This window comes from Canis aureus, chromosome 17 (assembly GCF_053574225.1).
Source record: "Canis aureus isolate CA01 chromosome 17, VMU_Caureus_v.1.0, whole genome shotgun sequence".
In the NCBI taxonomy this organism is placed as follows: domain Eukaryota; kingdom Metazoa; phylum Chordata; class Mammalia; order Carnivora; family Canidae; genus Canis; species Canis aureus.
In genome coordinates this window covers 26,697,950-26,722,203 of record NC_135627.1, presented here as the reverse complement: position 1 = coordinate 26,722,203, position 24,254 = coordinate 26,697,950, and the positions used below count along the sequence as shown (strand labels likewise).

The following is a 24,254-nucleotide window of genomic DNA, read 5'->3' as shown; positions in this document are numbered from 1 at the left end:
CACTGTTACACCAAATTGCATGGATTTTTTTTATACTAACTTTAATTCTTTGACAAGAGTTGGGATATCCAATGATTGAGTTCAATTATAACACAATCTTGAGTTAGCACAAACTCTACAAAGTAAGGACTCAGTCCCATAAAACTGCCTTCGGACACATTTTTAGTCTCAGGGGCCACCCATATTTTTTACAAAATGAATAAATGTAGGGGTTCCCACAACCACTCTTCAGGTTCAGTAATTTGCCAGAATGACTCACAGAACTCAGGAAAACATTTTATTTACTTTTACTTAGGTTTACCAGTTTACTAGATGATACAACTTGGGAACATCTAATTGCAAGGATGCATAGGACAAGGTATGAGGACAGCACTTCAATGTGCTCATCAATCCAGAAAGCTTTCTGAATCTCCATGGATTCAGAGTTTTTATAGGTGTCAATCTGCAGCCCCCAGCCTCTTCCTGGACTTTGGTAGCTGGGGCTGACTGTTCCAACCCAATAATCATTTGACCTTTCTAGTTACCAATATCATCCTGAGGCCATCTTTGGGCTCTGAGTTCCTCCTTAACACAAACTCCGTTATGATCATAGGCAGTTCATTAGAAATATCAAAAAATACTCTTAATTACTCAGGAAATTCCAAGGGTTTTAGGAGCTCTATGGCAGAACAGGGGACAGAGGTTAAATATATGTTTTTATTATATCATAAATACACTATAAAGTATGGGAAATACCAATCATTTTATTATTATTCTATTGCTTGTATAAAATTTTAAATATAGCTGGAATAATGCTTGCCTTTTTCTTCCTATATATTTTACTGCACAGAGTGAGCATCTTTTTCTATGCATTAGTGTGTTGTCAAACTCTTTCTAAATTTGGATCACCTTTCAAGATTTTATCATTTGCACTTTCAATATTATAAAATATCTATGTAATTTATTTTTTTCAAGCATCATTTATGAGATATCTTTATCCATTTTGTCCTAATCATGTTCCTCTTTTATGCCAATAAGTTTATCTTAATTAAGTTTCTCTGGCTGTGTATCAGGAGTGTCTCAAAGGAATACATATTTATATCCCTATGGCCAGCTATTTATTCAATGTTTCTATTCATAAAAGATTCTAATTTTCCTTCCAGCATTTTTATATTTTGTTTCTCTGCCATACATTTATCTTGGTTGATTAAGTCCCTCTTTCATGTATACTTTATTTTAAAAAATGGCACATGGCTTTATCACTTAAAGACAAGGAGGCACCAAAACTACATACTTTGTTTCTGTGCATACACTGAATAACAGATGCATAGTAAACAATCACCAACAGACTGAAGTAGAAAGACTGAACATGGATTTCGATGCACATGTGTTACTTATATAGTGATTTGTGGACTGAAGAGTTAGCAGCAAGTACATATTTCATGCAGTTACCTAGTTAATATTCTGTGGTAACTGAAATCAACTCTATTGTTGAGTGACTGGCATTATATAACTAAATCATGGTAATCACAACTTGTACATATTGGGACCATACAAAATGAGGACCGCCAGTTGTTCTCTTTGCCTCTTGTTTGACCTCTGAGATCTTTTGGCATGTGTATGGTTTATATCATATTACAGTGTTGATATCTGAGAAGCATTTTTGGCTCTTCTATATATGGATAATATTTGATAAGGTCTCCTTTTATTTGATCCAAACCCTCTGAATTTAACAAACAAGAAAAAAATGATATGGTAGTTTGGAGATTATAAATTTCTCTGAGGAACATAAGAAAGAAGATAATTTTTGTTGAATACTGAATTTATCTATAGAAACAAATGCCTTTTTTTCCATGAGTGGATTGATCTTTTAAACCTTTTGATTAAATGGTAACAATGGTAAGATTAGGAATTCAGAGGCACAAAATTGAGGTTTGAAGTTTGATGTAGAAGATATATAAATACATATAATATATATGTCCAGATTCTAAGCTCTATGAAATGGGTCATGTTTTTTCACTATTGTTTCCCTAGTGATTAGAAGAGTTCTGGGTACAAAATAGGTGTCAAAATTATTTTTTGAATGAATGAATAATCTACAAATAAAATAGGGATATTTAAAAAAATAACAAATCAATACTAATTCTAGGTCCTTTGGTCCTCTTATGAACCATCTTTATAACCCTTACATTGTCTAATCTTATATAACCAGGTAGCACCTACTCAAGTAGGTAAATTGACATTTTTGCCATTTTAAGGCACTAGTAATAACTCTTCCAACTCTTCCATTTCTTCTTATTTTATTTAATGTCTTTCTTCCCTTTGGGCAAGTTTCATTTAACTTAGGGGAGAAGGCCTAAAAAAAATTCCTATCAGGATCTAAATACTAGCTTCCAATTTGGACATCATTTGATTATAGATTTACTAAAAAAAATCCTTTCAAATACCTTGTCAGGTTTTAGCCACTACAAAAAATAAATATTCATAGAAGCATTGAATGACTTTATAGACAAAAGAAGCGTTCCCTAAGAGGGTGAGAATGATACTATTTCTCTGAGATTCAGAGTCACTTCCAAAGATACCTCCCTCCCAAAAAAGACTTCAGACAAACTCCCTGAGAGCTGGCAACTGACAGTAGGATAAACGGACTACTACCCACATTTCTTTCTAGTTCTATCTAGTCACAAATGAAATGCAACCCACGTTTCTGTCTGGCCATAATTTTGGGGCCCTCAACCTGATGGTTGAGCTGCCTGCCTTTGCAAGAACCAACAACTTGCATGCCCCAGGCAGGCAGAAAGCCAAGTCAAATTCTCAGAACACACAATGAGATGAACAAGAAGGCAATAGCTATCCCTAAGAGAATAAGGATCCATAACCAATAAGCACCCCAAAACCAAATTCATAAGAATCTGGCTTTGAAAAAGGTATGAGTATCATGAAATTTACCTTCCTTTCTTGACTAGGCATTGCATAAATCTGAGAGAACTAAGTCGGTAAGAATTCTTACCCTACACTAGATTCTTCCAGGATCCCATCTGCAGACACTGGAACAAGCGGGGTTCAAAGTAGAACATATAACTTTGGTATTTGCCAGAATTTGGCCAGATTTTACATTAATCTTACTATCCCTTTGGCTGTTTAAGGGAAAAACTAGTAACAGTTTACTGGTGAATCCCTTGAGATCTCATCAATTCTGGAAAGGACTCTTAATGGAGTGTAGTTATGGGGCATTCAAGTCAGTGTGGATGAATTTTCATAAAACCTTCAAGGACACTATTTTTTTTCCAAGTGTCCCAGTTGACTGCAAGTGAGACACTGATTTCTGGTCCATCAGTGTTCTGATGATGAATACCTAGGAGGGTAAAACAAGGGAGTCCCAGAGGTTGCTTTAGCTTTATGGCCTTGGAGCTATTATAGTTGTCAGACCATATTAACTTAGTATACTTGTTTATGATCTTCTCGTCTCTTCAAAGTGGAAAGGTGATTCAGATAGAGGATTAATAGACTGTGAGTACTCAGGTAAAAAGGATAAAGGGGAGTAGCAGGAGTCACATTGGTCTTATAAGGATAAATTTAGGTACCTCTTGTGTATTTAATTTTTCCTTAGTTTTATGCAATTAATCTTTCCATTAAGCTATTTTGGCATCATGGAGACTTTTGGGAGTTTCTGCATGCCAATTAAAATAGATATCCCATTCTGTTTGTTTGACTTGGGAAATTTTGCTTTTAAATGAACCTCTCAAATGAAGGATTTTATCTAATTGGAACATTCCCTGTAGTTTCCATTGTAATTCTACATTGTCTTAGTAAGATTTTACCATTTTTGTAGATGTCCACAGCTTCTGGGACTATAGTTCTTAAACATAAAATAAGCAGAGGCATGCTCAGTTCTTTGAAACTTCAGGATCCTATTTCTTCAGCTAAATCTCCTTGGAGCCAAATTAACACCTAAGGGTGATGTGCTGTTGGCTTGGGGATTTTATGGTGTTTTACAGTGTACGTCATTGCATGGAAATTTTCTCAAGATTGGCAGGTGACCTAGTGCCAATCTAACTCATTCCATGACCAATTTATCCTACCATGGGAGTCTTTCAATTAAGGAGAGAGCACTATAACAGCTTTTAAATACTTGACATGACCAGCGTTTTGAAGCTTTAGCTTCCAAGATCATTAGCAGTAGATCTGCTACAACTTTCACTTGAATATTTCTTTATAGTGATAGGTGCCCAATGGATTTTAATAGTCCAACTTGTGCCTATTAAAGTTTTAATTTTAATGGTCAAACCAGTCCAAAACTGTTGTCTTCATCTATTTCTCCAATTTCCCCAGATTTTTATGCTGTTTATTTATTTTTTAATATTTTTACTTATTTATTCATGAGAGATACACAGGGAGAGGTAGAGATACAGGCAGAAGGAGAAGCAGGCCCCATGTGGGGAGCCTAATGCAGGACTTGATCCCAGGACCCCTGGATCATGACCTCAGCCAAAGGCGGATGCTCAACCACTGAGCCACCCAGGTGCCCCTTTGCTGTTTATTTAGCTCAAGGCATTGTGAGTCCCCCAATGGCTGCCACCCCTTATATATACATATGCTTTTTAAGTAAAGTTTGGGTCAGAGAGCTGCACACAATGGGGTGGAGCTCAAATCTGACAGTGACTTACCCATGGCCTTGGTAAAAACTAGATGAAGAGTGAGTTCAAAGGGTCCCATGAATGCCTGGTCTGTGCAACTGGTTCTTCAAAGCCATTAGCACTCAGCTTCAAGATCCCATTTCTTGTCACCAAGAACTGTTAAAAGTGATTAAAGACAACAATTTAGGTCACATGAATACACTTTATTAACACTTCATGAAGTGGACAGTCTTCTTTTGGATAACTGCAAAATGGAGGAAAGAAGAGAAAAAGAATAAAGAAGAGAAAAAAATAAAGTAACTGATTGGCTGAGGTCACACAGTATATCTTGTTTGGGATGAGAAGCCCCAGAGCACGCTTGGTGTTTGAGGATTGGTGCCCTGGATATATTGTGTTTCTGGTCAAGAAAAGCATTTACAAGAACATAGAATGTTTTTCACTTTGCTGACATGGCAACCTAGGCAATAGTAGTGGCTCCATGTTGAATCCAGAAAGCTATTTCAACAAAGGCAAGGAAATGAAATAAAAATTATTAGTGTTGGAATCAGGAAATAAAAATGGTCAATATTTATAGGCAACAATATTGTATACAAGGAAAATTCAAAGAAATTTCTACATGTTACTTCCCCCAATATATACATATGTATGTTAATATATTATCATGAAATAAAATACATCAAATATATTGCCTAATAAAAGATACAGAAGACATTTAAAATAAAAGTTTTAAACATTATTGAGAGAAATTTTAAAAGGAATCTAAATTTATAAAAGGATAGTTCATATTTATGCATTGGAAATCTCATTATCATAATATATAAATTCTCCCCCATTGATCTATAATTCAATACTATCCTAATCAAAATCCAGGATTTATGTTGTGGGGGAATTAATAATGATTATATAAAATTTATAAAAAAACAAAACAGCAAAAGCCAAATATAGCTATGTCCAACACAATTGGATAAATTATACTTTGAAATATCAAGGTATACTTGTAAGTTATAATAATTAGTTAAGTGTGTTTTTGGTGCAAAGATAAGCCCATAGAATAATGAGTCACTTAGTTCAGGAGATTACCCTATCATATATAGCCACTTGATTTTTGTCAAAAGTGACAGCCAACTACAGTGGGAAAATGAATCTTTCCCAAGAATCAGAAACTTTTTCTGTGAGGTGCTAAATCCTAACATTTAAGGTTTTGCAGGCCATGTAGACTCTACTGCAACTATTCAATTCCACCTAAAAGCATTAAAAGATGAGATGTCAACAAATGGTCACAGTTATGCTCCAAAGAAACCGCATAAATGAACTCTGAAATCGAATCATACAATTTTCATGTCACAATATGTTACCTTTTTTATTTATTCTAACTACTTAAACATGTAAAAGTTTTTTCTTAAGTCATATGTCATACAAAAGCAGATTTGCTTAGTGGTCATGTCTTTTTGGACTACTAGTGTTTCATGTACTAGTGTACATGATCAGTTGAATATTGACATGAGAAAGATATCATTACCCCTACTTGACAAGATACACACAAAAAAATCACTTTCAAAAGTACTGTGGGCCCAAACATGAAACAGAAAGTTTTATAGATTCTCTAAGATAACACAGTAGAATATTCTCAGTAGCTTGAGGTAAACAAATCTCTTCTTTAAAATGTTGTTTTGGAAACAACAGTCTTGGCACTCAGAATGTAATTCTTAGAGAATTGGTGATGATTTTCAGGCCTTTTTAATGAAAAGACTTAAAGGGTCTTTTTTTTTTTTTTTTTAATTGTTGTTGTTGCTGTTTTCTAAACAAATGTAACCATAACCTTACAGAAGGGACTTATCACTTGGACTTATCACTTCCAAATGATTTGATGAATAGTCTTTTATTCAACGATACCAATCAATAATTATGACAAAGGTAATATAAATTTAATAATTCAAATTACCCCATGAGGGCAGCCCGGGTGGCTCAGCGGTTTAGCACCACCTTCAGCCCAAGGCCTGATCCTGGAGACCCGGGATCAAGTCCAGTGTCAGGCTCCCATGCTTCTCCCTCTGCCTGTGTCTCTGCCTCTCTCTCTCTCTCTCTCTCTCTCTCATGAATAAATAAATAAAAATCTTAAAAAAAATTACCCCATGAAATTCTTAGTAAGTATTCTGTTTGTGTATTTATTTGTTCATGGTAACAATACACAAGAATTATCAAGGTCAGAGGAGTGGGTGGAAGATGCCAAGTCCCATAGCCTAACTGGTTTATTTTCCAGATTCATATGGTAAAGATCAAATATATTAAGCAGGATGGGCAGCCCAGGTGGCTCAGCAGTTTAGTTCCAACTTCAGCCCAGGGCATGATCCTGGAGACCCAGGATCGAGTCCCACGTCAGGATCCCTGCATGGAGCCTTCTTCTCCCTCTGCCTGTCTCTGCCTCTCTCTCTCCCTCTCTGTGTCTCTCATGAATAAATAAATACAATCTTTAAAAAATATATATTAAGCAGGACATAATTTAGGGCATAAGTGACTGGGGGAATCGATGGCATGGATGCTTACATGACTACCATATAAAATTCTCCCTTTTGTATATTGAATGGAATACCTATGTTGAGGCTGTTCATTCTGAAAAGTCATCATGCAGTCTCAGCTGAAATATTGGTAGTCAAAGCTTAGGTAGGTTATCCTATAGAAGGCAGCTTGAAATTCACAGGTGTGAACCAAAACAAAACTATTAGAGGAGCATCATGTTCATCCTAGTAAAATGGCAAAATACCAAGTCTGAAGGCCTGGACATAAATGGCTTAAAGGGGTAATGAGTATTTTTGACCTTTGACTTAGCTTTCTGGTTATGTAATAGTTATGTTTATATATTTATGGCCTAGCTTTATGTTTATGTGTCTGCAAAAAATACCTAGAAGTTGGCAAGGGTGAAGCATCTTTTTTTTTTTTTTTTTTTTAACATTTTTTAAGTCAGAACCAGAGCATGGCATAAAATATAGGTGAACCTCATTATTAGCAGATCTAATACTTGCAAATCTGCCTGCTTACTATAATCTCTCTGAAACCCATGATTCGTTCTTAGTGCATTTTTAGTCATTTGTGGACATATTCATTATTGAAAAATTTGAGTCACCTGATGCTGTATTCCCAGGTAGGGAAAACAAGCTGATCCTCTGCCTTCTTAGTCAATCAGGGTTTAAATTAGGAAATAAATTGAACATTGAACATGTAAGAGCATTCTGATAGGATACCTATTGATTTTATCCATTTTTTAAAAACTTTTTTTTTCTTTTTTTTTTTTAAATTCAGCATTCTTGCTTTTTTTTTTATTTTTATTTATTTATGATAGTCACAGAGAGAGAGAGAGAGAGAGAGAGAGAGAGAGGCAGAGACACAGGCAGAGGGAGAAGCAGGCTCCATGCACCGGGAGCCTGATGTGGGATTCGATCCCGGGTCTCCAGGATCGCGCCCTGGGCCAAAGGCAGGCGCCAAACCGCTGCGCCACCCAGGGATCCCCTAAAAACTTCTTTTTACCTGTAGAAAAGCAGCAAATTGGTACCAGAGACACTATTGAATAACATCCTAATTCTTTCATTTAAAAAAAAAATCATTAAATACAACCATCTTAAAGGTCCTCTGAAATTGCACTCTTCTCATAGATGTAGAAATTAGGTGTCAGAGAATAATGTCTTAACCAGTCATAGAGCAGTACAAATGGATAAAAGACCCCAAGCTCATGTTTTTTTTTCCATGTTTTTTTTCTCCTTCCAAATAGAATAAGCTTTCTTTTCCTCCCACTTTATGTGTATTTTGAAAACAGACTAATTATAATAATAATTGCTATATACAGCAGTTATCTTGTTGCAGGCACTAACTGAAGTTGGAAATATTAACTAATTTTATATTGTTAACAACCCTATCATTAAGTACATTTCCCAGAGAAGTTAAATATCTCACCCGAAGTCACAGAGCTTATAAATAACAGAACCTAGACGTGAACAGGACCTCTGAGTGACCCTTTCCTTACTTACTGGAAATAAGTTTGTGTATACATATATATATATATATATATATATATATATATATATTTTTTTTTTTTTTCCTTTAGGACACATACATTTAACATTTACATTTCAGTGTCAACGGTTTTTTATTATGTGTCTGGAAACTTCTGAAGTGAAAGGATTGTTTATTTTCCCAATTTTTCTGTCAAAAAAAAATAACAGGCTGAAAGAGAGATTTTTGTTTTATTTTGAATCTTCTCTTTGACGACCTTTACGGATGGTCACAGACCCTCGGCTGAGCTCTGAGGCGGAGGGTCCCAGCGGCACCTACTCCATTTGCCTGATCTCATCCCCCTGCTGCTGAGGGACAACATGAGGAGACTCTGCCAGTTCACACCTTGGCCTCCAAAAAGGTGGGCTGAGAGAGACGAAGGAAAGAAACAGACCATTCTAGACTAGTCGGTGGCGGGAACGAGCACGGGAACTTACTTCGATGGCTTGTCTTTGCTGGGTAGGTCTTCTGAGCACCTTCCAGAATCCCAAAGGTCTATATAGAGGACCTAAGCCCGGTCGGCCACCTGTGCCTGCCGCGACACTTGGCCCTTCAAAGGGCTTTCCCGGTGGGGAAACTAGGGGGCGGGGCCTATAGGCCAAGGCCCGGGCGAGGGGGAGGGGCAGTGGGGAGCTCCAAATCGCCCGGATGGAGCTTTACCCCGCCAACAGCCGCGTGTTCCTCAGGCCTCCTTCCAACGAGTCCCGTGGAGCCGTGACTGAAAGCACGGTCACGCGGGCTGCGCCTGGTCAGCCCAGCCTCGGAGAGGTCTGGAGTGGAGCCAAAGCAGAGCCGGCCTTCCCGGCAGCCTGAGGCAGCTAAGTAGGGCCGGGCCTGACGCGCTCCACGCAGGACTTCCGTGTCCCTCTTGTCCCGGTGGACGGTGAGACCCAGTCAGGTCTCCTCACAGACGAGTCAGCGGGAGAAGGCGGGCTGCCGCCGCGAAGACCGACAGCGCAGGCGGACGGGCTGAGGGCCGAGGCCTGGAAGGGAGCCGCGGCGGCGGCCCCTCCTGCTCGCGGCCCTGTCAGCCGCCCTCGCTGCCGCGCTGCCTCCGGGCCGAGGCGCCGCCTGGGTCGGTTTCCCGGCGTTTCTCCCCAAGGCGCTTTGCAGAGTTTCGGCGCCCTCCCGGATCTTGGGGTAGGTGGCGTTCGTCCTTAATCGCTCTCAGGTCAATTACACACAAAGAAATGTGGGCAGATTGGGAATTGATTAAAAGCTTATCAAAGAAGACATGTTTTAACAACCACAAAGGACTCAGGATTAAATAGACTGAGGTTGGAATTCCGACTTCAACAGTTGATGCTTTTAAGTATACTTCAAATGTATACTCCCATGTCTTGCTGACCTTTCCGTGAAGGGAAGATAATACATATTTATCTCGAACGTATGATTGAGGGAGAAAGAAATGATACAAAAAAATTCTGACCCATAAAAGTTTTTATTTTATTTTAAAGATTTTATTTATGCATCAGACACACACACAGAGAGAGAGAGAGAGGCAGAGACACAGGCAGAGGGAGAAGCAGGCTCCATGCAGGGAGCCCAATGTGGGACTCGATCCTGGGGCTCCAGGATCACACCCTGGGCAGGCACTAAACCGCTGAGCCATCCAGGGATCCCCCATAAAAATTTTTAAAATAAAAAATAAAAACTAGCATTCCTCAGGGTTCTGAAAAAAAAAAAAAAATATATATATATAGTCCTGCATAGGTTAACTTAATTCCAGAGACTCAGGCACTGAGAGAATTATGCTTTAGAAAGACCTCTGATTTAGTGTGTGTACTTTAACACTTTAAATCGTTTGCTGTTTTCTTTATCCTCATTTTAGTCCTAACTACGGTAATTGAACTGCATTATGCCATGTTAAAAATGAATTTAAATTTGTTCCCAGTGCCTTACAAGCATAAAATAATATTCTATGTTTTCTAAATTATTCTAAATAACTACTTCAAGAATGTGTTTTCCCTTTCATGTTTTGTGGTTTTAAAAATAGGTGAAAGCAAACTTCAATTCAGCACATTCAGGATAATTGAAAGTAACAAGCCCGTTTAATCAATTTTTACCAGAAAGAGTGTAATGCATAGAAATAAAAATCAAACATGACTATTTACCTAGTGATATAAGGTTAGGTATATTATATTTTTGTTAAATGTAAATATGCAAGTAAACAGAACTACTATTACGTGTTATGCTTCTGAGAGTCCCGGCTGAAATCAATAGAAACATTATGAAAGTGTAAGTTAATTAAGATTATAAATTACCTTTCTGCAAAATTGAAATTTTTTTTCTATAATTACTCCCTCAAGTGTTTCTTTTCACTTTTATCTTGAAGGTGAGTTTACATTTTACAATAAGCAAAAATGGTAAAAAAAAAAAATCCATTTCTGGAGGGGAATAAATTAGAGTTTGATATGTGTGTTTGTGAATGTGAGACAGAAAGAGAGATGAGGATACACATACGTATGCAATTTACCTATTACATTATGATAGAAGTTCATTGCTTTGGGGCACCTACGTGGCTCAGTCCATTAAGGGTCAGCCTTTGTCCCAGTATCCTGGAATTGAACCCTACATTAGACTCCTTGCTCAGTGGGAGCCTGATTCACCCTCTGCCTGCTGCTCCCCATGATTACACACTCTCTCTCAAATAAATAAAATCTTTTAAAAATGCATTGCTAAAATGTCTTTATTGTCTTATTAAATGAGGAAATGCCAGAATAAATATATTGGATATCCCTCCTACTAAAATATTGTCAGAAATGTTAAAATAAAATAAAATGAAATTCCTCTTTAAAATGTATGTAAGTGTAACATACATGCGGTAAATTACATGCATTGTATGTGGATACAAACTTGCTTTCACCACCTAAATTAATAGACAATATAATTTATGTCTCAGAGCTCTTGTCATGTGTCAGTCATTGTCTTAAAGTATCTTTTCCAAGGTAAGTACTGTCTTCACTTTTTAAAATATATTGCTAATTTTGCCTGGTTTTATAATTTATGTAATAAGTGAACCATAAAATATATATGAGTTTACGTTGGTTTTTTAAATTCATTATTGTTTGTGAGATCATTTATTACCGTTCCTGGTAGCTGAATCTCTTATTTACATTGTTGGATAGTATTTTTACAATCAATAAACTATATTTTTCTGTTTATATATAGTGAGAATTTGGATTTGTTTTAGTTTGGGACAATTGCATAAATTTGGCCTGTATGTGTGTGAAACTCAGGTATACACTCAGGGTGGAAGTGCTCACCGTTAGTGTATGTTGAGCTTTAGTAGATGTGGAGAAAATATTTTCTGATGAATTTTTAACATTTTCCATTCTCAAAAGTACTATATAAGAGTTCTGGTTGCCTCATTTCTTTGTCAACATTTGGTATACTTGGGCTTTATATTTTAGTTTTGGGTTTTATATTTTAGCCATGCAGAGCTGTAGTTGTGGTTGTTTTACATTTATTTGGCATTTCTATAATGAGCAATATCATTTAGCATCTTTCCATAAATAACTTTATTGCTTATTTGTATATCTTTTCCCCCCATTGGCTGTTTAAATATTTTGACCATTTATATAATGGGTTGGATGATTGTTTTTTAATTTTTTACTCATTTATGAGTTCTTTATACTGGATATGAAAAACAACCCTTATTAGTTGTATGTTTTAAATATCATTATTCATTCTGTGACTTATTTTCTAACTCAAAGATTCCTTTTAATAAGAAGTTCCCAATATGAATGATATCCAATTGGTAAATCTTCTCCTTTAGGATTGTTGGGTTTGATTACCTGTTATAAAAACTTTTGCTTTCTCTATCCAAGGTGTGTGTGTGTGTGTCTATGTGTGCGTATAAAAAACATCTAAAAATTTATGTATGGTTTTATGTCTAATATCACACTTCATCTGGAGTTAATATTTCTGAATGCTGTTAGGTATTTGTTTCATTTTATATGTATGGATATACAATCAACCCAGTGCATTTGGAGAAGTCTTCTTCATGTGAGAATCTTTATAATAAAAGTCAGTATAGTAGACTGAATGATAGTCTTCCAAACAGTAATTATGCCCAAATCTCAGGAACCTGTGAATATTAATTTATATGAGGAAAAAAAAGACTGAGGAGATAATTAAATTAATAACTTTGAGGTGAATAAATTATCCTGGATTATCTGAGTAATTACATCCTTAGAAGAGCAGGACAATAGAAGGTTGGATTCAGCATAATCAGAAGAATAGGAAGAGATAAGTGACACAGAGACAGAGATTGGAGTGATGTGACTATAGGCAAGGTATTGCCTACAGCCACCAGAGCAGGAAGATTCTACCCTATAGGCTCAGTAGGGACCATGGCCCTGCTGATACACACTGATTTCAGCACAGTAGTATAGATTTTGGAAGTTTATCCTCAGGAGGTATGAGACAATAAATTGCTGTCAGAGTTAAGCCACAAAGATTGTGATAATTTGCTGTAGCTGCCATAGGAACTAATATAGTAATCAACTTCTATCATTTTTTTCTTAATATTTAAGATTATCTTGGGATATTTAAATTCTGTAGCTATTCTGTTTCATAACTCTGGGACTTGTTTGTCTGTATGGCTGACTTCAGAAGCCCTACCTCATAGATCCTGTGTTTTATTTAATCTAGAAAATCCTTAGCTAGCAATATTGCTAAAGGTGTTATAGAAACATGATTTTTCCTTTCTAGCAAATATCATTAATCTGTTCACTCAAAGGAGGTATAATTGACAAGATGATTATACCCAATTTCCTTGCATCATCACCTATTAAAAAAAATTAAAAAATAGACTCTAAGCCAGTTACTTAAAATCTTCTTTCTCTACTTTCGATTCCAGATTTATAAATTTTTGTAAATCAGCGTTGATTTTGTTAAGATATTTTTCTACATATCTTAAGATTATAATTTTTCTTTTGGTTATTGTGCTTAACTGTTCTTTCAAATATTAAACTAACCTGACATTCTTGAAAAAATATAATATGCTTGTGAATATTTTCGTATTTATGTACTTAAGATTTTAATGAGTGAAATTACCAGTTTTTATTTCAAATATTTATTTTGTCCCCTTCTTTTTTTATTATGATAAGCAGGTCTTAGTTTATAAAGCTTTGCAATGACCAACATCCGTCTGCCTTTGTTACTAATTTTTATTTTATGTTTGCTTTTAATTCTGTACATTTCTGCTTTCATATTGAATATCATAAAACTTTGTTATGCTTATACTGTGACTAAGCAAAAGGACTTACTGATATATACCTGAAGGGGTTGGAATTCTTGCTTATCTGCACCATGAAACATGTAAAGTCCATTTTCCATCTGCTTTAATTGAATTTATTTTATTTTGGTGAGAACTTTTAACACAATGTCTATTTTCTCACCAAAATTTTAAGTGTACTATACAATACTGTTACCTATACGTATGATATTGTGCAGTAGGTCTCTAGAACTTACTCATCTTGCATAACTAAAACTGTAGACTCATTGAATAGCAACTTCTCATTTCTGCCTCACCTTAGCTCCTAGTAACCACCATTCTATTTCTGCTTCTATTAATTTGACTCTTATTATATGAATGACTCATATAAGTGCAATATTTGGCTTATTTCACTTAGCATAATGTCATTTAGGTTCATGTATGTTGTTGCATATGTCTGGATTTTTTTAAGGCTGATAAAAAATATTCAGAATAGTGTTTACTTATGGTAGGAAAGAGGACTAGTTGTACGGTTTAGAAGGAAAACAGAAGTAGAATTCTATTTCTTAAGCTGGGTGAATGGTACATCGTTTTATAATTCTATATGCCATATATATACCTTATTAGAGTATACAAATCAATATAATACATAGCTTATAATGAAAATTACAAAATAAATGATAGAAATCACTGACTTGATTATTTTAAGATACATGGAACAAATCTCCCACCTGAGAGTGGTAATAAAAAACCAACCAAACAAAAACTAGAAAATGTTTGATTAGAGTTATCTTAGAATTGCACAAGATGAGAAGATATTTGCAAATGACATATCAGATAAAGGGCTAGTTTCCAAGATCTATAAAGAACTTATTAAACTCAACACCAAAGAAACAAACAATCCAATCATGAAATGGGCAAAAGACATGAACAGAAATCTCACAGAGGAAGACATAGACATGGCCAACATGCATATGAGAAAATGCTCTGCATCACTTGCCATCAGGGAAATACAAAGCAAAACCACAATGAGATACCACCTCACACCAGTGAGAATGGGGAAAATTAACAAGGCAGGAAACAACAAATGTTGGAGAGGATGCGGAGAAAAGGGAACCCTCATACACTGTTGGTGGGAATGTGAACTGGTGCAGCCACTCTGGAAAACTGTGTGGAGGTTCCTCAAACAGTTAAAAATAGACCTGCCCTACGACCCAGCAATTGCACTGTTGGGGATTTACCCCAAAGATACAAATGCAATGAAATGCCGGGACACCTGCACCCCGATGTTTATAGCAGCAATGGCCACGATAGCCAAACTGTGGAAGGAGCCTCAGTGTCCAATGAAAGATGAATGGATAAAGAAGATGTGGTTTATGTATACAATGGAATATTACTCAGCTATTAGAAACGACAAATACCCACCATTTGCTTCAATACCCTCCAGATGGAACTGGAGGGTATTATGCTGAGTGAAGTAAGTCAGTCGGAGAAGGACAAACATTATATGTTCTCATTCATTTGGGGAATATAAATAATAGTGAAAGGGAATATAAGGGAAGGGAGAAGAAATGTGTGGGAAATATCAGAAAGGGAGACAGAATGTAAAGATTGCTAACTCTGGGAAACGAACTAGGGGTGGTAGAAGGGGAGGAGGGCGGGGGGTGGGAGTGAATGGGTGACGGGCACTGGGGGTTATTATGTATGTTAGTAAATTGAACACCAATAAAAAATAAATTAAAAAAAAAAGAATTGCACAAGATTGCACAGTATTAATGGGATAAAATTCAGAAGTTGGAAATACAAACATGCAAGTCAAGAATTTGGGGACAGTCTACACCTGGAAAGCATTATTAACATTAAGTAGCTTAATTTTAAAGAAATAAAATGAAATTATCATGTATGCAACAATAACAACAATAAATGAAGGCAAAGAAAAACTTTTAAAGCTGAGAAAGAAAAAATTATTTTTAAATATAATTGATGATTGACTTGTCATATAAAATACTAATCAGAAGATTATGGAATGCTATCTTCAATGAACCAGCTTAAAATAATTGCTAATTTAGAATTATGTAGCCAGTGAAAATACTGTTTAGTAATAAAGTTATAACAAAAATAATGTTCACACAGTGACAGAGAAATTATAATTGTTTCAATGAGACATTATACTTCATTGTTATACATAAGTGTTATACATTTATACATAATGTTAAACATTTACACAATGTGCATAAATGGAGGAGTTGTGTTTTGCAGTAATGTAAAAAATGTATGATTTTTTATTGTAGTTAACATCTGATTATTAATTTCCCTCCATAAACTCAAAATCAGTATAGATATAGAGACTGGCAAACTTTGTCGCTTATCATGTACAACAAAATTTAGTGGCCTAAAACAATATGAATCTATTATTTCTTACAATTATGTGGATCAACTGGATGGTTAAAGATAATTTAGCAAGGGAATTTGGCTCTCCATCATGTGATCTCACATTCTGCTTCAGCATAGACGAAACTTGGTTCTACTGAAGTGGCTATGTTCTTCATAAGGAAGAGTTAGAGAAAATGTGCCAGGCCTCTTGAAGTCTAGGCTCAAGTCAGACACCGTGGCATTCATAGCACATTCGCTCAGGCAAAGCAGGATATTAGGATGGCTTAAATTCAGAGAAGAAAATTACCTGTACCATGTGATAGTACAAAAGGTAATTTTGCCTTGCAAAAGGTTGAGCATGAGGAGGAATGCAATCAGTATACCAGAAATTATTCTTACTTCCTGGCATTTTTGGCAAAGTAAAATGAAAGGCACTGCACAGTGTAGATCTCATATGTATGGAGGCTGAGAAAATTAATGCCATTCCACCTCAAGTTTAGCATTAGCACAAGTATAGCCATCTCAGGCCCCTGTGAATAAGAGCTGACCTTTACAGGAAAAACCGCAGAACACCCTTGACAGAGAGTCCCATATCAGAATGAGTACAGAGCTTAATGCCCTTGACAGAAAGTCCCATATCAGAATCAAAACAGAGTTCAGAACGCCCTTGACAGAGACAGAAAGTCCCGTATTGGAATGAAAACAGAGCTTAAGAAATTCCTCCACCCCTCTGAAAATCCCCTAGACCAGTCCATAAAAACCCAGCTGTAACCCCCCTCGGGGTCCAAGTCCCTGCTCCGCTGTGTCGGGTATACTTGGACCCAAGCTTGGCTCCCTGGTGATTTTCTCGGATTCGTAATCTTAGGCACAACAATATGCTCATTTTTTAACAGTAAATATAGCTTTATTATATGATGCAACAGTAGATGCATAGCTTTAAAGGGACCGTTTAAGCCAAGGCAATCACTTTCCTATGTACGAACAATGATCAAAATGAAATTTGAAATTAGAAACACAGTATCATTTACATTACCAGCACTCAAAATGAAATACCTAGTTTTAAATCTAATGACTACATATTATATAACTATGGTGGGTTTCCTTACCCTCTGATTTTCCCTTGGATTCAGCATGTTAAAAACCTCAACAGACTATTAGAAGACAGATGGAGAAATACATTACAGATATATACCCTTCTATGCTCTCTGCATTGCCATCATTCTAGCAATTACTATTTGATTGATGTCACATAGTCACTTGTTTTGGGGGTCAGAAATCTGGTAACACCATTGATTTCCTCTTCAGGCCTATGGGTATAATGGCTTTTTACTGAGGCTACTACCAGAATGTTGCTTCAAATACTTGCTGTCCTTTAAACCTGTACACATCTCTTTAAATTCTGCCTTCATTAAATACTTGTCAAGTAAATCCTTAATTTAAATTAATCATTTTTATTGATAACTGTAATTGATAAACATTTTAAAGCAGTTATTTGAACATTATATTGACATATAAGAAACTTAAAAATCAGTTCATTTAAATCTGAGTACTTTCCTTAAATGTTGGGCTGACCTATGATTTTAATATAAAGACTAAATGTGATTCACTTGTCTTATTTTTCTATGTGTCTTTTTTGTTGTTGTTCTTTTAGGCTTTTTTAAGTAGAATGAAACACAAAATTTGGGGGTGTTTTTACTCCTAGAGAAAAATTGAAAATATTTTAATTTTTTCCTTTGCGAATGTAGGTGTAATTCTTTAGAACAAAAAAGGAAATCAGATATACCACAGACAACATGAAGTCTTGTTTTTATATAGGTCAAGCAGTGACAGAAGGCTAAAACCTGTTAAATTACAGTTAGCATACAATTTAATTCTAAATAGTTGAGGATTTTTCATAGTATTTATTTTCTTACTGAAAATGGCTAACATTGAATTGCTATTTAAAATTTGTGAGATAGTCAGATAAAGCCTGAATATTTTGACCTACAATAAAGGGATTGGAAGAAAACTTATTTTACAAAGCATCAAAAATTACTTTAGTAAAAAGATACAGCACCAAAAGGAACATAATATGTTTGCAGTTTCTATTTTTGCTCCATTGTGTAAACTTGTAACATTATTAATGCTTAGGCATTAATAGAGAAATTTTCTTTTCTTAGAGAAATTTCTTAGGGAAATTTTCTTTTCTCAATATAATAGTTGTGAAATAATAGAAATGTATTTGGACATACAATGAAAAAAATGTCTCAAAAGAGTAACATCAAAATAATTTGAATAAAATTTTTAGTGCCAATGAAAGTAATGACCAATTAATAAGATATTATTGAGTATAAGCTTGTAAAATTCGTGTTTATCACTGTAGCACCATAAAAGCTACTCCTATTTCCTTCTCATTGTATATGCACATGTTATTTTCATAGCAATTACAGAATATTAGCAACTTAGAGAAGTACAGATCCTAGGAATATCGTTCTTGATCAAATGCAATTAAACAATGTAGAAGTGATGATACTGGATGGATGAAACAAAACTGTAATGAGAACTATTCTACTAAACAATTAAAAGCCTGACTAGAAAAGTATAAAGGCTTATCTTGGAGAAGCTGTGGGAAAATAGGTACTTCCCTGAATTACTTCTGGGGTTGTTACTTGATACAATCCTTAATGAAGGAAATTTGCTAATATGTAGTAGGAAATATATATGTTTACCATTGAAAGTCCCACTTTTAGGACATTATTCTGAAAATACACATCCAACAGTCCATTAACTGATAAGCAGTAGTTACTCATTGGACCATTATTTATGGTTATGAAATATATAAACCTGTATTCCATGCATAATTAATTGAATAAACCATGCTTCTGACAGACAATTAAGTAATTTTAAAAAACATTGACAATAATCTCTATTAACTGACATTATTTCCATAATGTTTTGCTAACTGAAAATAGAAAGTACAAAAAAGTATGTATAGTAGGGTATAGTTTGTATAAGAAAAATAAAATAACATGTGAATATATCTCCCTATTTTTCCCCCTAAAAGTAGCAGAAAAAGAATAATGCAGAAAGAAATGAGAATGAGTACCTACGGAGGGGTAGATGGATATATTAGGTTATTAATGTTAATATTTTTATTTTCTTTTTTCTTAATGGCTTTTACTTCTTTATAGTTTGGCTGAATCTACTGACAGAAATAGAGTAGGGCTATAGAATAAACATAGGGTTCATATAGCATTACATGGGCAGCCCGGGTGGCTCAAGTTTAGTGCCGCTTTCAGCCTAGGGCGTGATCCGGAGACCAGGAATCGAGTCCACGTTGGGTTCCCTGCATGGAGCCTACTTCTTCCTCTGCCTGTGTCTCTGCGCTGCACTCTCTCTCTCTCTGTCTCTGTGTGTGTGTGTGTGTGTGTGTCTCATGAATAAATAAATAAAATATTTTTTTTAAATAGCATTACATGACTGGGCCTTATATAATTTTGAAATAGGACATTGAAATATCTGGGTTAAAAAGTGAAAGGGAAAGGTTTTTGTCTAATCCTCATATAATGACTCTTGATTCAAAATTAGTAATTTGGTGAAATGTGATTCTCTTTGAAGCAATTCAATATTATTTTGCTGTATGTTCAGCAAGTTTTCAGAAACACTTCAAATACTTCATGACTGATTATACACTTACAATTCTATTTTGAGATGTTGATAATCAGGGAAAAGAGAAAAGGTTAAAATTTATCAGTGACAAATACAAAAAAGTGCATAGCTGTAAAACTCTTGTAATAAAAAATATTAAAGTACAACTGTTACTTTGCATATTAATACATCTTAGAAAACATTCTCCTGAAGATGAACAGCAGGAATGTGAGTCTAATCTCAAGATACTCAACTTTTGTATAACTCCAAATGGTGCAAAATACCTAATTTGATAAGAGTCTTAATGAAATGTTATAAAAAGAAATTAACTTTGTAAAGTCAATTTCTTACTTAGAGAAATGCACAAATGTATTATGAGTTTCAGTAGACTGTATTAATATAAGTTTCCTATGTAGCTTTTTCCTTCATAGAGACAGAATGAAAGATTTCTCTTTTAAGGACTTTAAATAATTACTTCAAATCTCCTATTTTTTTTTCTCAAATAGAATTGAGATATGTCCACTAATTAATGTATAATTAGTACTGCCAGAATACCAATTTTACACATATCCTGGATTTTACCTATTTGTTTTCACCTTTCCTGGTACTTCCATCATTGTATTTCATGTTGTTTGTATTATATAGAATGAATGTAAGTGGTACTTCAAACTTGAACATTGAATGAAACTTTTTATTTTTATTTTATTTTATTTTTTTAAATATTTTATTTATTTATTCATGAGACACACACACACACAGAGAGAGAGAGAGGCAGAGACACAGGCAGAGGGAGAAGCAGGCTCCATGTAGGGAGCCCGATGTGGGACTCAAACCCGGGACTCCAGGATCACACCCTGAGCGGAAGGCAGATGCTCAACCACTGAGCCACCCAGGAATCCCCCTGAATGAAACTTTTTAGCATAGATAGCTGGTCTAGATTCTTTAGCCTTAATAGGATTTTTTTTTAAGTAGACTAGGTTAAAGTTTGTATTATTCATATATCTGATTTATCTCTTCTCATCAGGTTATTTAGAGCATCACCCTATAAGTATCTAAGTTGAAAAAAACAATAGCAAAAAAAAAAAAAAAAAGAAGAAGAAGCAAGTCCTTTTAAATCTGGTCAGTAACTTTTACTTTATTTATATTTCCACATGATACTCTGAATAAATAACTTAAAATTTTATCTGATTTATTTTTAAATATATGTATTCATACCTTTCAATTATGTATCTAAATTATTCTCGTATTTATTTTTATTCTATGTCATGTAGCTTTAAAGAGATTCAAAAGGTATTGGAGATGTAACGTTATTTTAAGAAACCTATCTTTTATTTTTTTTAAAAGATTTGTTTATTTGAAAGAGAATGAAAAAAAGAGAACATGAGCAAGAGGAGGGGCAGAGGGAGAAGCACATTCCACGCTGAGTGGGGAGCCTGATGGGCCTGGATGCAGGGCTCCATTCTGGGACCTGAGGACCATGACCTGAGCTGAAGACAGACACGTAACCAACTGAGCCACCCAAGAAAGCTCTCTTAAAAACAGATTGTATTAGTAAGTATAATGACTAGAATTGTGATATTTAGGCATATAGAAGTAAGAAACTAAAGATTATCTCCAACAAAGAAATGAAAATACGCCAAGTAATTCAACAGACCCAAATAGTAGACACAGAGCCAGGAGAAAATTTAACAGGAAATCATATGTCAGTCAGGGCAGTGTTGCACTTATGAAGTGTCATAAAAAAAAAAAAAAAATCCCCTTATTTGGCTGACTACACCTTCTTCCACCCTGAAAATATTTGTTTTCTAAACTCGGACCATTAGGAATTTTGCTATTTGAAATGATATCAGTAGGGTATAATTCCACTTTAAGCTGGAGGATCTAAGTCACTTTGACACAGAGAAGCACTTCAATTTATAACCCAGGTGCAAAGCTTTAGATAAAAGTTTTCTGGATATGCCTTCCCATATTTTTCCTTAACTTTGTAGTTTCCCAAGAAAACACATCTTGGGTTCACTTTGCAATACAGGCCAGATGGTAACTTTCTACACAGGCTTTGCTGTGAGTCCTGCCTCATTTAAATTTTATCTAAACTTCACCCTTTCCTAAAAACCAGTTATTATATTTTCTCCAAATTTTTGTGAAGTAACTCTTGGTTCATCTGGTTTGAAATCTCCCACTTTGAAATAGACCAATATACTTTACATTTTTAGGCTAAAAATTTGTTCCTGATAGTTTTAGTTTAATCAGGCTAGGACAGAAGTAAGCTATTAATAAAAATGGGCAAAAGAGCTTTTGGTAGCTTCCAATGTGATAAACCTTAGGTGAGTGACATAGTAGAGAAATACTAATAAGAATGCATAACACTAGTAATTTAGAAATTTGAAATATTTTAATTAAATGAGAAAATCTATTTTTGGCCATGAATAAAATGGCATTTATAATATAGATCAGGAAATATGAAGTGATATGAATTAGAAATGGGAATATAGGATAACCTAGTATAAAATTTTGTACTCTGTGAAACTTTCACAAAACAAGTATATTCTGATTAATACCCAGTGTGTTTATATAACTTAAGAATAGTGCATTGTGTATATATATATATATATATATACACACACACACACACATATATATATACACATCTTACAAATTATATTCTATGTATCAAGCTTGTTGTCTTTTTCTTGCTTGTCTTTTATATTGTTTCATATAACATATATATTTTAGAACTAAAAGATGATAAATGAAGCTTCCCAAAGTATGTTTTTGTTAGTAGTTTCTTTTTTAAAAAAATATTTATTTATTATGAGAGACACAGAGAAAGAGGTAGAGACATAGGCAGAGGGAGAAGTAGGTTCCATCCAGGGAGCCTGATGTGGGTCTTGATCCCAGTACTCCAGGATCATGCCCTGGGCCAAAGGCAGATGCTCAACTGCTGAGCCACCCAGGTGTCCCGTGTTAGTAGTTTCAAAAGTACTCTTAATTTTATATGTTCACCTGACAAAACAGAGACAATGTAAAAATAATGTTGGCCCCAAAATGGGCAGCTCTGGAAGAGGCAGTAATTGTAGATCTCTTTCTTTCTTTTTTTTTTTTTTAAGATCTCTTTCTTGCACTTACTCTTCTCTATATTAGTAATTGTTAGTATTTGATAGTTGCTTTTTAGTAAAACATGCTGCATGCCGTCTGTGTTTCATAATTCCAGGAAATGAATGGGCCCATGGCCAATGATTTATATATCTTGATTTGATATTGTGGAATCAAACTGTATATGATCAGAGAGCTGTTTTTGGTAAATGTGTGAGTCTGTACAGGCTATATGGAGGACTTGGAGGGGGATACTGATTTCAGTGATCAATGTGGCTTAATAGAGAAGAAAGTGCATGTAAAGAGTTGAGAAAAATAAATTACAAGTGTGCTATAAGATATTCAGAATAAAAATGCAGAGGGAGAGAGCACAGAGCCTAGGGCACTTAGATTCATTCCCACTCTGAAACCATGGATTCTTATTGGGTGTTGTGAAAACTCAAACTGTATTTTTTTTTAGAGAACTCCAGGGAATCTTTTTTTTTTTTTTATTCAAGTAAAATTTTAATGTCTTCAGTCAATACAACTGAAAATGTAGTGTTTTTTTTTTTTTTTTTGGTTTTGTTTTGTTTTTTGTTTTTTTTTTATTCAAGTAAAATTTTAATGTCTTCAGAACTCCAGGGAATCTTTATACACTGTCCCAGGTTGGGAGCTAGGCAGGAAAATTTTCAGAAGATACATATATCTAGTTCTGTGTATGGAGAATTGCAACATGTATTGGAAGATTTAAACTATACTTTCAAAAGTACTTTCTTTTTCTTATTTTTGTACTTTGGTTTTATTTAAAAATTCTGACATAAATATATACATTAATTAAGCAGAGAAAAGATATGCTCTAAGTAGAGAGGAAAACTTAAAGCTGTGGCCACATAACTGTATGGAAGTCAAAGTGTAATAACTGTAGGCTATACTGGAAAGTATCTTTGCCCAGTGGTATCAATGTTTTAATGACGGCCTTTAGGTTTGTTTTTTTTTTTTTTTTTTAAGATTTTATTTATTTATTCGTGAGAGACACACAGGGAGAAAGAGGCAGAGACACAAGCAGAGGAAGAAGCAGGCTCCACGCAGGGAGCCCGACGTGAGACTCGATCCTGGGTCTCCAGGATCACGCCCTGGGCTGAAGGCGGCGCTAAACCGCTGAGCCACCTGGGCTGCCCAGGGGCCTTCAGTTTTTATATAAAGTGAGTTGGGGAAACATTGTAAATCCGTTTTTGAGTGAAAGAGAGGTCTGTATTTATATATTAGGTGAGCTTTAATGCTGTATTGAATGACCTTTATAG

General features: G+C 35.1%; 2 long non-coding RNA genes across 24 annotated transcripts in view; one reads left to right on the top strand and one right to left on the bottom strand.

Annotated features, from left to right (window-relative positions):
• LOC144287854 (uncharacterized) overlaps positions 1 to 9,663 on the bottom strand; it is a 353,649-nt gene extending 343,986 nt beyond the window's left edge. For 4 of the 22 annotated variants that reach the window (XR_013355644.1, XR_013355645.1, XR_013355640.1 and 1 more), the window contains exons 1-2: positions 9,098 to 9,658; positions 4,647 to 4,772 (exon numbers count right to left, since the gene is read on the bottom strand). This is a non-coding gene — a long non-coding RNA (uncharacterized LOC144287854). Of the gene's footprint in view, positions 1 to 4,646; positions 4,773 to 9,097 lie in introns of all 22 variants that reach the window. The other 18 variants (XR_013355639.1, XR_013355641.1, XR_013355654.1 and 15 more) reach the window with 12 other exon arrangements.
• Positions 8,940 to 24,254, top strand: part of LOC144287855 (uncharacterized) — a 354,870-nt gene continuing 339,555 nt past the window's right edge. Inside the window, exons 1-3 of one of the 2 annotated variants that reach the window (XR_013355657.1) lie at positions 8,940 to 9,394; positions 9,429 to 9,800; positions 20,906 to 21,000. This is a non-coding gene — a long non-coding RNA (uncharacterized LOC144287855). Of the gene's footprint in view, positions 9,801 to 20,905; positions 21,001 to 24,254 lie in introns of both variants that reach the window. The other variant, XR_013355659.1, reaches the window with a different exon arrangement.